General features: G+C 34.6%; 1 pseudogene; it reads left to right on the top strand.

The window, feature by feature from the left end:
- Positions 1–1,655: 1,655 nt before the first annotated feature.
- Positions 1,656–8,934, top strand: LOC144966922 (uncharacterized; annotated as a pseudogene).
- The last annotated feature ends 2,799 nt before the right edge of the window (positions 8,935–11,733 follow it).

Consider the following 11,733-nt stretch of genomic DNA (forward strand, 5'->3'; position numbering starts at 1 on the left):
TGAAAGCGACGCACTACGACAGATGGGATTTCTTTTATTTTACTTATTGATTTTTAATTTTTTATTTTTATTTTTGCTTCTGTTGACATTCCAACCTACAAATGGGGGTTCTGCTTTTTTCTTTTCTTTTTTTTTTTTTGGGGGGGGGGGGTTAAATTATGATTGAATTGATACACAAGACGTTCTAGATTGTAGCTGTTACACACAACACGACAATTTAAAACTATTATCCACCTATTATTATGAAAAGTGTGTTTCCTCAAACAGTATCAGAATCAGTCACTGCTTGAACATGAAGCAGACATGAGCGAAGGAGACGTCAACTTTGTAAGTGAGAATCTCGGTGAGTGGAGCTGTCTACTAGGACTCAAGTACTAGTGACTGACAATGCGAAGTGAATCGTAGACTAGATGAAAAACATCTACAAAGCATTCTAGAATTATGCGAGTGAAACATCCAGAGTTAAAGACCGGAAAGCTACTACGTGTTAACATTGAACTAAATATTTACCTTTTAAAACCATCGATGCAGATTACAAACTCAAACACTGAAAATGAAACCGTACCTTTAAATTATTTGGTCTCCGGTTCATTGCTGCTGACTGCTGATTAGGAACGTTAGAAGCCGGACAACGTTGCGCCCAAAATAGATCTTCCGTCTTTGTTGTTTAAATTATAGATAATACACTTTCAGTTAAAGCAAACATGTGTAAATAAAATTTTAATGTAGTTAAATTCAATAAATATGTCTATATTATTCTGAAAATCTGGTTACAGATAGTTCTTGTTTTGTTCACACAAGCGCATTAATTTTTGAATAATTAACTTTACCCTGGTCTAAAAATCGATTGACATTTATTTTTGATAAATTTCACCATTTGTTTAATAAAATATCAATATCTAGAGATGATTTGATGCATGATTGAGTATTTATGAGTATGTGTTTATTTTGCCACCCGACAGCCACATTTTAATGGATATTTTTTTCTATAATTTGCTATGGAAGGTGAGCGGTCAAAGGCAGGACCTAAATTTTGCACACGTCACATGGTGTTTTCCAATTTTAAATAGGACAGCGATCATGTGATAGATAGGTCTTAAGTCTAATACTAAGTCCAAAATGATCTGCTGAAACACTCTAATGTCTTGTTTTCTAATTAAAAAAAAAACAAAACTTAATGAATTTTTTCTTCACGCTCCATAAAGGGAACAATCCAAATGGGTTTACCTAAATCTTCTTCATTTGTCTAAACTTGAATAACAATCCACAATACTAGAGCCATTACCAAGCCAAGTATAATATCACATAATATTGGTAGATTATGTTCTACTTTTCTGACGTGTTTACAGCAGAAAGCAGCTTAATAATTAAGTTGATGTCGTCACAAAAACTATCTATTATCCCTTTTTCACAATGGCTGTCATTCTATGAAAACCTTTGATTGATTAATTTTGTTACAACTATGGAAAACAGCAGAATTATACCCTGAAACCCTACTTCAGTCCTAGGGGTGACTTTCCACTTTCCATCCCTGTCCCGTGTCTTTGTCTTACAAAACGGCCCATTTTTTTTACGCAGAAACTTCAAATGCGACTTTCTTGGCTTGCGCTTCCCCCCCCCCCCCAATGGTCTGGTCTAATTTTGGTGTTAATAGTATGGCCGCTACAATCAGGTAATGTAAACCACTGGAATTGAGCAGCAATTATTTATTTTCTTTATTTTTGAATTAAAAAAAAATTAAATTAAAAAAAAAAAAAGAAAAATGCGGGAAAGACATACGAAAGGCAAAATTATGCGGCCGCAAATAATCGGATGCGGTGGCATTTTCATGGATGGACGGATGCTGTCATAGACAAAATAGTTACTCTCCCTAATTGAAATATTGCCTTCTTAAAAAATTAATCCTTCCTTCGCCAAAAACAAATGAACATTAGTGTCTCCCGTCGATTGATGTACAATAGACAAGGATGGCAGAATATCAAATAGAAATTCCCGAAGTGGAAACCTCTGACATGATCTGTCAAAGCAGATAAACATCACGTCAAATCTAACGATAATAAATCACTTCAAACTCATGGAGTCGCGCTCTAAGTCCAGTAAGTACAATTATTTTGTGACCAATCTTCTCAAAACGGTATAATGTTCGGATGAATCTGATGATTGTGAAATTAAATACTAGGCCTATATTTTGAGTCTAAATAAAAACCCTTACTGGGGCGAGTTGGCTTTGCAATGTATCCTTTGAATAAATAATTTATCATTCTCATTAATTGGGAACATAAAAAATGTGGCGTCAAAAAAAAAAAACCCAACAGATTCTAATATCTCTGAAAGTGTGAAACCAGTCGCCCGTTGGACTGGATAAATACTTTGTGTAATTGATCATCTGATTTCGGAAGTGATGGTGCAGGTATTAATAAATATAATCCATTCTCGGTAGTTGACGTAATTATAATAAACTACCTACATATCCGGTTACTAAAATAGTTATGCTACCTTTTGTCTCAAAATGTAACTCAATTTTACAATATTAGTCTACCGAAGGACTGGTTACATACACACTTCCAAAAAGTTTGGAACCGGAAAAATAGAAGGTGTGACGTCACGACTGCTCTGTCCTTTACTTTAATTCTATCTCAATATATCACGTAAACTTGGAAGTAGGAAATCAGATAGAGTTCCCAATGCTTGAAAGGTTCAGAGTTTAGATTAGAGTTGTAAGTTTATTTACTCTCAGGCTTTCGACAATTTATAATAACATTTGAGGGCGACATATATGAAAGTTGTAAAAAGTAGTGAATGGAACCAAATAATAAAATGATATCATTAATAACCACAAAATATACAACAATGGTAATAACAACAATATTTACATAGACAAATAATAATAATAATAAATAATAATAATAATAATAATAATAATAATAATAATAGTAATAATAATAATAATAATAATAATAATAATAATAATAATAATAATAATAATAATAATAATAATAATAATAATAATAATGATAATAATAATAATAATAATAATAATAATAATAATAATAATAATAATAATAATAATAATAATAAATAATAATAATAATAATAATAATAAAAATTAATAATAATATAATAATAATAATAATAATAATAATAATAATAATAATAATATATAATAATAATAATATAATAATAATAATAAATAATAATAATAATAATAATAATAATAATAATAATAATAATAATAATAATAATAATAATAATAAATAATAATAATAATAATAATAATATCGCACATGACTTGAATTACGAAAGGCGTTTTAAGAGAACAATCATTTTAAGCAATGTTGTGGTCATCAGTCAGTCGTGACATGAATCCAATCCAGAATATGAGGGATACTATGAAGAAAGAAGTACATCGTCTTTATTGTCCTTATCAAAATGGAGGTAATTTAGACCAGCTTCTCCAAGATGCCCCGGAATAATCACAATGCAGAGTTCATTTCACGGTTAACTTTGTCCATGCAAAAGCGAGTAATTTTCCTATATCAAGTCAAAGGAGGCACACAAGATATTAATGAAGTTGTGTAAATTTGCAAATTCATTTTATACAGGGCGTGGAAATGAACATTTTTATAGAGAAATGTATGAGGTTTCCATTGATATATAACAAATGATCATAAATAGAATATATAAGATTACGAAAAGTCTCTTGTGTGAACCATAAAAGTCTATTGTGAGAACCATAAAAGTCTATTGTGTGAACCATAAAAGTCTATTGTGTGAACCATAAAAGTCTATTGTGTGAACCATAAAAGTCTATTGTGTGAACCATAAAAGTCTATTGTGTGAACCATAAAAGTCTATTGTGTGAACCATAAAAGTCTATTGTGTGAACCATAAAAGTCTATTGTGTGAACCATAAAATTCTATTGTGTGAACCATAAAAGTATATTGTGTGACCCATAAAAGTATATTGTGTGAACCATAAAAGCGATGTCTATATCCGAAAAATTGTAATATCGCCTATCAGGCGTCATGTTCCGTCCTATATGTTAAATGTTGTTGTTGGTCAGTGATCCCTTGTAAAGCGCTTTGAGCACATTTAGTGGATATTGCGCTATATAAAGCTCAATTACAATTTTTAAATTTATTTTTTTGTATGTAGAGAATCTTTAAAAATTTTAGCCAGAAAACGCTGAGCTCCAACATGCCAAGAATTCGTAAATTAGACTTGAAAAAAGGGAGAAGTGAACGGAGATTCAATAAATCTTAGTTCTCTCTAAATTTTCTCTAATTGACTTTAAATGTTAGCCTTACTTGAGCTTTTATATAGCGCAATATCCACTAAACGTGCTCAAAGCGCTTTACAAGGGGTCCTTGGCCAACAGCAACACATAACATGTAGGACGAGACATGACGCCTGTCAGGCGATATTACAAATTTTTGGGACAGAGACAACGCTGTTAACGGCCAGGTACTCATTTTATACCTGAGTACGGTGAGAGAATGTGAGTAAAGAGCCTTCTCCAAGGACTCAACTATGCGCCGAGCGAGGCTCAAACTCAGGACCTTCCGATCCGAAAGCGAGTGTTATACCACTAGACCACATAACCTTGCATGTTGGTTACGTCTGTTTTTGAATAGGGAGCAATAGTGTGGTGTCCAAATACTGGTTCCAATCGACTTGGAAGTGTGAAACAAGCGCCCACAGAGGACTAAATCCATAGATTGTGCAACTGATCCTCCAATTTCATACAATGTGTCGCGATCAGTAGGAAAAGTGGCAAATGCAGACATGAAGTTAAAAGTCTGATAAGTCTACTGATGCAAAAGCTGGCTGGTGCCTCTTTCATACAATTGGATTCAATAGTCTGATGTCACGTCGCCCAGCAACGGCGGCCATCGTGGTTCTAAACAAATAAAATCGGTACTTTTTATTCTTCATGCTGGCTAGAACTTTTCATATTATGTCTTGTGATCAGAATGTGTAAAAGTCAAAACATGATCAGATTTATAATGTTTTTTTCCCTCTTGATACGCTTTTATGCTCGTCGGAGAAGTATTTCATAAGGGCGTCCGCCATTGTTCCGATAGTTTAGAGCCAGTTACTAAGTTACCATGCGTCATGAGGAGGGAAGTGACGTCATGATTGTCGAAGCGTATTACCTATATGTATGTGTTAATATTGTTGTGTTTTAGAAGGGACACCAGATTAATACGGCCCTACTAATTGCCGTCCGGAACCGTCCGGAATGGCCTGAGCCGTCCGGATGTCATCTAAAGCATTCCCAAGCTATCCGGAGACCCTCAGATCTGTCCGAAGCTTTCCATTAGGCGTCCGGAGGGGAGGCCTTCCGACAAGCTCCTCGTACTAGCATTTCTTTCAATTTGTATTTTCACCGTGGATCTTTTGTCAGGCGTTTATTTATTCAATTTGTCAAAATATAATAGCATTTTAAAAACTCTAGAACAAACCTTGATATATTAGTGAACGTTTAAACTTTCCTAATACGACTATGGATTTGGTTTTTTGTTGCCAATTTGTTTTGTGTAGTATTGAAAGCAGTCCTAGGTTGTTTTTTGTTTTTGATTTTTTTTTCTGTTAGGGTTAGCTGAGATCGGATGATTTTTTTTTTCCTATTATGGTTATAAGTCTTAGTAAAGGGATATATCGGTTGAGTAAAAAATTCGGTAAATACAGTTATTGAAAAAAAGAATGTTTAAAAAATAACCTGCAAAAAAAATGTAAAATTTGTTTTAAAAACAACAAAACAAACAGCCCCACTCAAAGAAAAGATTGTTTGGATGACTGCCCGACACGACGGAGGGGTATAACAAAGGAAGTAATCGGGTTATTAATATCCAGTAGACATTATTTAAGATTACATTTCCCTTGATTTTTGCTTAATACTTAATAATTATCAGTACGTGTCGATAGAGCAGTATAATTAGGTGCCCCAAACGTAAACAATAACAAGTTGCTAGTGATTTTCGTGAGGGACCGGAAAAATTTACGCACAATATAGGTCTCCCAATTTTGTAGTTTGAGTTGTAGGCAATACCCTTTCAGTATTGAAATATGTTTACATAAAATCTAACAGTTGCAGAAATAATAATATAAGACTAAATTATTCTGAAAATCAGGCTCCGAATAATTCTCGTTTTGTTCACACCAGCGCAATAATTTGCTCTGGTCTAAAAATAGATAGACTGTAACTTTTGATAAATTTTACCTTTTGTTCCATAAAATATCCATATCTAGACATTATTTGATGCATGATCGAGTATTTATGAATATGTGTTTCTTTTGCCACCTAACAGCCAAATTTTAAAGGTTATTTTTTTCTATAATTTACATTGGAACTTCAGCTGTCAAGACAGGAACATGTGGTTTGCCATGTGCTTCTAGACCTTTGTTTACGTTTGGGGCACCTAATTATACTGCTCTATACTGGTTCCTGTTAGGCTAGTCAATACAGTAGGTACTCGATACTGGCCCATATCGACTAGCGCCCACCCTTACCGTAAAGTGATAGAATGTGAGAGAACAGTTTATTACTGATATATAAGTAAGGGTATATACAAATATATCGCAACAACATGGAGTAGGACAAAATAATATAGCTCAAATATGGTCATTAAGGAACAAAGAGTGCATCCTACTCTAGGACATGCTACTCTGATATTTGTCACGTCACTTTCCTCGTAACTATCAGGAAAATGGAGGACGCCCTTATGAAATACTTCTCCGACGAGCATAAAAGTGTATCCAGAGAAGAAAAACATAAATCTGATCATGTTTTGACTTTTAAGTTGTATAATACACTGGTCAAATCAATTCTCCCCTACAACTGTGCAACATGGGGAATGATAAAATCAGACGACTATCAAATGGACACATTCCATCACAAACAACTTAGAACAAACAGTACTGGGAATTAAATACCATACAAAAATAATATACAAAGCACTGTACCAAAATTGTAATGAAACACCGATCTCCCTCCAAATATTTAAAGCAAGGTGGAGCCTATTTGGACATATCCTGAGACAAGATCCTGAAAACCAGCAAATAAAGTTGTGTCACACACAATGGACGCCCAGTCATCTCATTGCCAATAGCACTCGACAACGATCTAAAAAATTTACCAACCCTAAGGTTAGCATCAACTGAAGAGTGGTTTTCAAAAACTCCCCAACTCAGGTTTTTTTCAATTTTGAGATCATGAGGAATATTTCGCCTAAAATGTCTCATTCGGTCTATTATCCTGTCATATTTTAACTTAAAATTCACACAAATCTGAGGAAATTCTTGTGACAATTGGTGCTTAAAGTAAAATTTACATTTCAATTTATCTCACGGATGGAAAATCTCAAAAAGTAGAAAAATCAACTGAACGAGTTTTGGAAAACCAGCCTTCAATAGACCTCAGCAACATCAGAGGCACTGTATCAGACAGGAATGGAGATTCTCTGCTCAGAAATCGTGAAAGCCGCTGAAACAGCAAAGTCAGTGTGTTGGATATGACAGTTTTGGCCGACAGAATAAGAACAGATAGGCGAGCAGTTTATTTAACTCATTCAACCCTAACGCCGACTATATCCGTAGTATACCCGGGGTTACTTTTACCCCATGCCTATTTGTTTCATTTTTCTGAGACAAATTATAGGCGTAGTATCAAAGTTAATGTTTTAATATTTTGAATGTTAATGATAGTTGAATAAAACTAAACTATCTAGACAGGTCTATGTACTTGCTCATTTTTAATACATTTTTTTTCCAATTTCGAAAAGTAGCAAAAATCTCTAGGACTGACTTGAGTTAAGAGCATGCAAGTGTCTGGTCCTTACTCTTGCTATTCTTAACTCACGGTCATGAAAACGTGACTGAATCCGTTTCGCCAATTTACTTTAATCGCGATTGGTATTTCTTGTCCTCATCAGGTGGGAACTATTTCCGGTTTAGAACAACGGCTTTGGCGAGGCAATCCGCACAGTATTGGATTCACTGGTAAGAATAGGTCACGGTGATAAAGCCGTCACGTAAAATATTATCATTAACCCATTCATGGCCGTGCCAGAAAAACACGCATTTCAAATTTTGGTCTGAAAACTCGTCCGTTAAATATGGATCGATCAATATTTATGAAAGATGAGATTTCTGGCCAAATTTATGAAATTCAAGTTTTTATTTCCGAGTACAGCAGGTAACTGGTGAATATAGATAGTATCCGCTTGGCTAAGAAACTCACAACATTGCCATCCGGAAGTATAACGGACCGATACACAAAACTGTGTGTATCCTTGAACATTTATAGTCTGGTTACTACAGTTTAGTGAGAATTACTCATGAACGCGGATGGCAAAATACAATAACAAAGGCTTGAGTGACGTCATCTTCATTCTATCTATAGCTTGACTAAGAGGATCTAAACCCCAATGGCTTGTACATAATAATGATATACCAAACTATAATGGGGTGGAGAAATCGTAATATGACGACGGAGTTCATAATACACGAGAATGTTTGCGGAATAAAGCCCCTGTCCTTGTTGTACTTAATTAATCATTTTATTACCCTGTCAATTTTCATTAAAAGTCTGGGTCTTTTAATAATAATAATAAATAATAATAATAATAATAATAATAATAATAATAATAATAATAATAATATAATTATAATAATAATAATAATAATAATAAAATAATGATAATAATAATAATAATAATAATAATAATAATAATAATAATAATAATAATAATAATTAATAATAATAATAATGATAATAATAATAATAATAATAATAATAATAATATAATAATAATAATAATAATAATAATAATAATAATAATAATAATAATAATGATAATAATAATAATAATAATAATAATAATAATAATAATAATAATAATAATGATGATATTAATAACAGTAATAATAATAATAATAATAATAATAATAATAATAATAATAATAATAATAATAATAATAATAATAATAATAATATAAAATAATTGTTAAGTATTAAGCAAAAATCAAGGGTAACGTAATCTTAAATTATGTCTACTGGATATTAATAACCCGATTACTTCCCTTGTTATACCCTCCGTCGTGTCGGGCAGTCATCCAAACAATCTTTGCTTTGAGTTTTTGCTTGTTATTTTTTTTTAACATTCTATTTTTTCAATAATTGTATATTTACCTACATTTTTACTCAACCGATATATCCATTTGGAGTCCCGAACGCTCAATTGGTAGAGCACTCGCTTCCTACTCAAAGGGAACAGGATCGACCCAGGGTGAAGTCGAGATAAATTTTCCCCCCTGAATACCCCCCACCCCGCCTCACACGTCCACAACACCCATCTGTAATTGGGTAGTTGGGTCGGCTAGATTGGATGCCCTCAGGGCTGTCTGAAGCTTTCCAGAAGCCGTCCGGATGCCGTCCGAAAGCTCCTCGTGCTAAGGGAAACAATTCAAATATTCACTCAACTGGCCAAAGAAAAAATAAAACATAGTACTTTTAAATAACCCTTACAGGAATAACAAACACCCTAGCACCTTTACTAAGACTTATGACTAACCATAATAGGAAAAAAAAATCATCCGATCTCGAGCTAACCCTAACAGAAAAAAATAATAATCAAAACAAAAAACAACCTCGGACTGCTTTCAATACTTCACAAAACAAATTGGCAACAGAAAACCAAAACCATAGTCGTATTAGGAAAGTTTAAACTTTCACTAATCTATCAAGGTTTGTTCTAGAGTTTTAAAAATGCTTTGAATAATAAACGCATGACAAAATATCCAAGGTGAAAATACAAATTGAAAGAAATGCTAGCACGAGGAGCTTTCGGAAGGCCTCCCCTAGGGACGGCTAATGGAAAGCTTCGGACAGATCTGAGGGTCTCCGGATAACTTGAGAATGCTTTAGATGACATCCGGACGGCTCAGGCGATTCCGGACTGTTCCGGACCATGATCATGTTTTGACTTTTACACATTCTGATCACAAGACATAATATGAAAAGTTCTAGCCAGCATGAAGAATAAAAAGTACCGATTTTATTTGTTTAGAACCACGATGGCCGCCGTTGCTGGGCGACGTGACATCAGACTATTGAATCCAATTGTATGAAAGAGGCACCAGCCGGCTTTTGCATCGGTAGGCTTATCAGACTTTTAACTTCATGTCTGCATTTGCCACTTTTCCTACTGATCGCGACACATTGTATAAAATTGGAGGATCAGTTGCACAATCTATGGATTTAGTCCTCTGTGGGCGCTTGTTTCACACTTCCAAGTCGATTGGAACCAGTATTTGGACACCACACTATTGATCCCTATGCTTTCCGCCAAAACAGACGTAACCAACATGCAAATCTAACATGTAAAGTCAATTAAAAGAAATTTAGAGAGAACTAAGATTTATTGAAGCTCGTTCACTTCTCCCTTTTTCCAAGTCTAATTTACGAATTCTTGGCATGTTGGAGCTCAGCGTTTATGGCTAAAATTTTACAAGATTTTCTACAGACAAAAAAATCCATTAAAAAAAAAGTAATTGAGCTTTATATAGCGCAATATTCACTAAATGTGCTTAAAGCGCTTTACAAGGGATCCCTGACAACAGCAACATTTAACATATAGGACGGAACATGACGCCTGATAGGCGATATTATAATTTTTCGGATAAAGACAACGCTGTTAACGGCCAGGTACTCATTTGACACCCGAGTATGGTGAGAGGATGTGAGTAAAAGGCCTTTTCCAAGGACTCAACTATGCGCCGAGCGCGAGGCACGAACCAAGGACCTTCCGATCCGAAGCGAGTGTCATACCACTAGACCACATAGCCGCACAAAAGTCTTGGCTTTTGGACCATTTGACAAGATAGGGGTTGTTTCCTTCAATTGATATAATATAGAGGTTTTCTGGTCAAATTGAGAAAAGCTGTTTTGTCAGCTATGCGGTACCTTGTAGTCGGTTTTGTTGTCTTGTGGTTCCTATGACCTTCACCTTCTGACTCGCCTTCGAGCCGAGCGTTGAGTTGTGACGAAGCTACCGGGCGGGTTCGCGACCATACACGAATGCGGCGAGGACTTTGTGGCCTTGATAGATAGATCATCATAATGACACTGTCACAAACACTCATTTTAAAACGAGTATCTGACGGTCACAGCGTTTTTTGTGTCAACAACAATCGTATTATCACATCAAAGGCTTAACTCTTGTCCTACGAGTGAAATGTTGCTTTGAGGGGGATCCCTTGAAAAACGCTTCGAGGCATTTTAGTGGCGAGCACATATAGTAGTGTATATTACACTATATGAAAACTCCTTTTTAAAATTTATTTTTAAAATCTGTTTTTGTTTTCCGGACACCATAGAAATACTGTTGTAAAATGTTTATTTTACCATCGAACAATAAATTCACCTGACAACCGTTATCAAATTCAAAACGGGACGAAAGAGGTAACGGAAGTGCTCTCTATTTAAAAACCCCCCCCCCCCCCACCCCCACCCTTTACCTTTTCCAATTTCCTACCAACACCCTCTTTTTCTATCGCTTCCTGTTAGCCTATCGTCATTCCGATTTCGTTAATTTATCCTTGCGGTTTTATGTGCACAGCGGCGGCGGCCAGACGCAAAACAACTCTTTTCTCTCGTTACCTTTTGGATACGAACGAGGACATGGTTAAAATTCCCGCTTTTCTACTTTCACATTCGGCCCTACATCAAA

Source organism: Berghia stephanieae, chromosome 3 (assembly GCF_034508935.2).
Source record: "Berghia stephanieae isolate SIO BIC M18660-M18661 chromosome 3, UCSD_Bste_1.3, whole genome shotgun sequence".
Classification (NCBI taxonomy): Eukaryota; Metazoa; Mollusca; class Gastropoda; order Nudibranchia; family Aeolidiidae; genus Berghia; species Berghia stephanieae.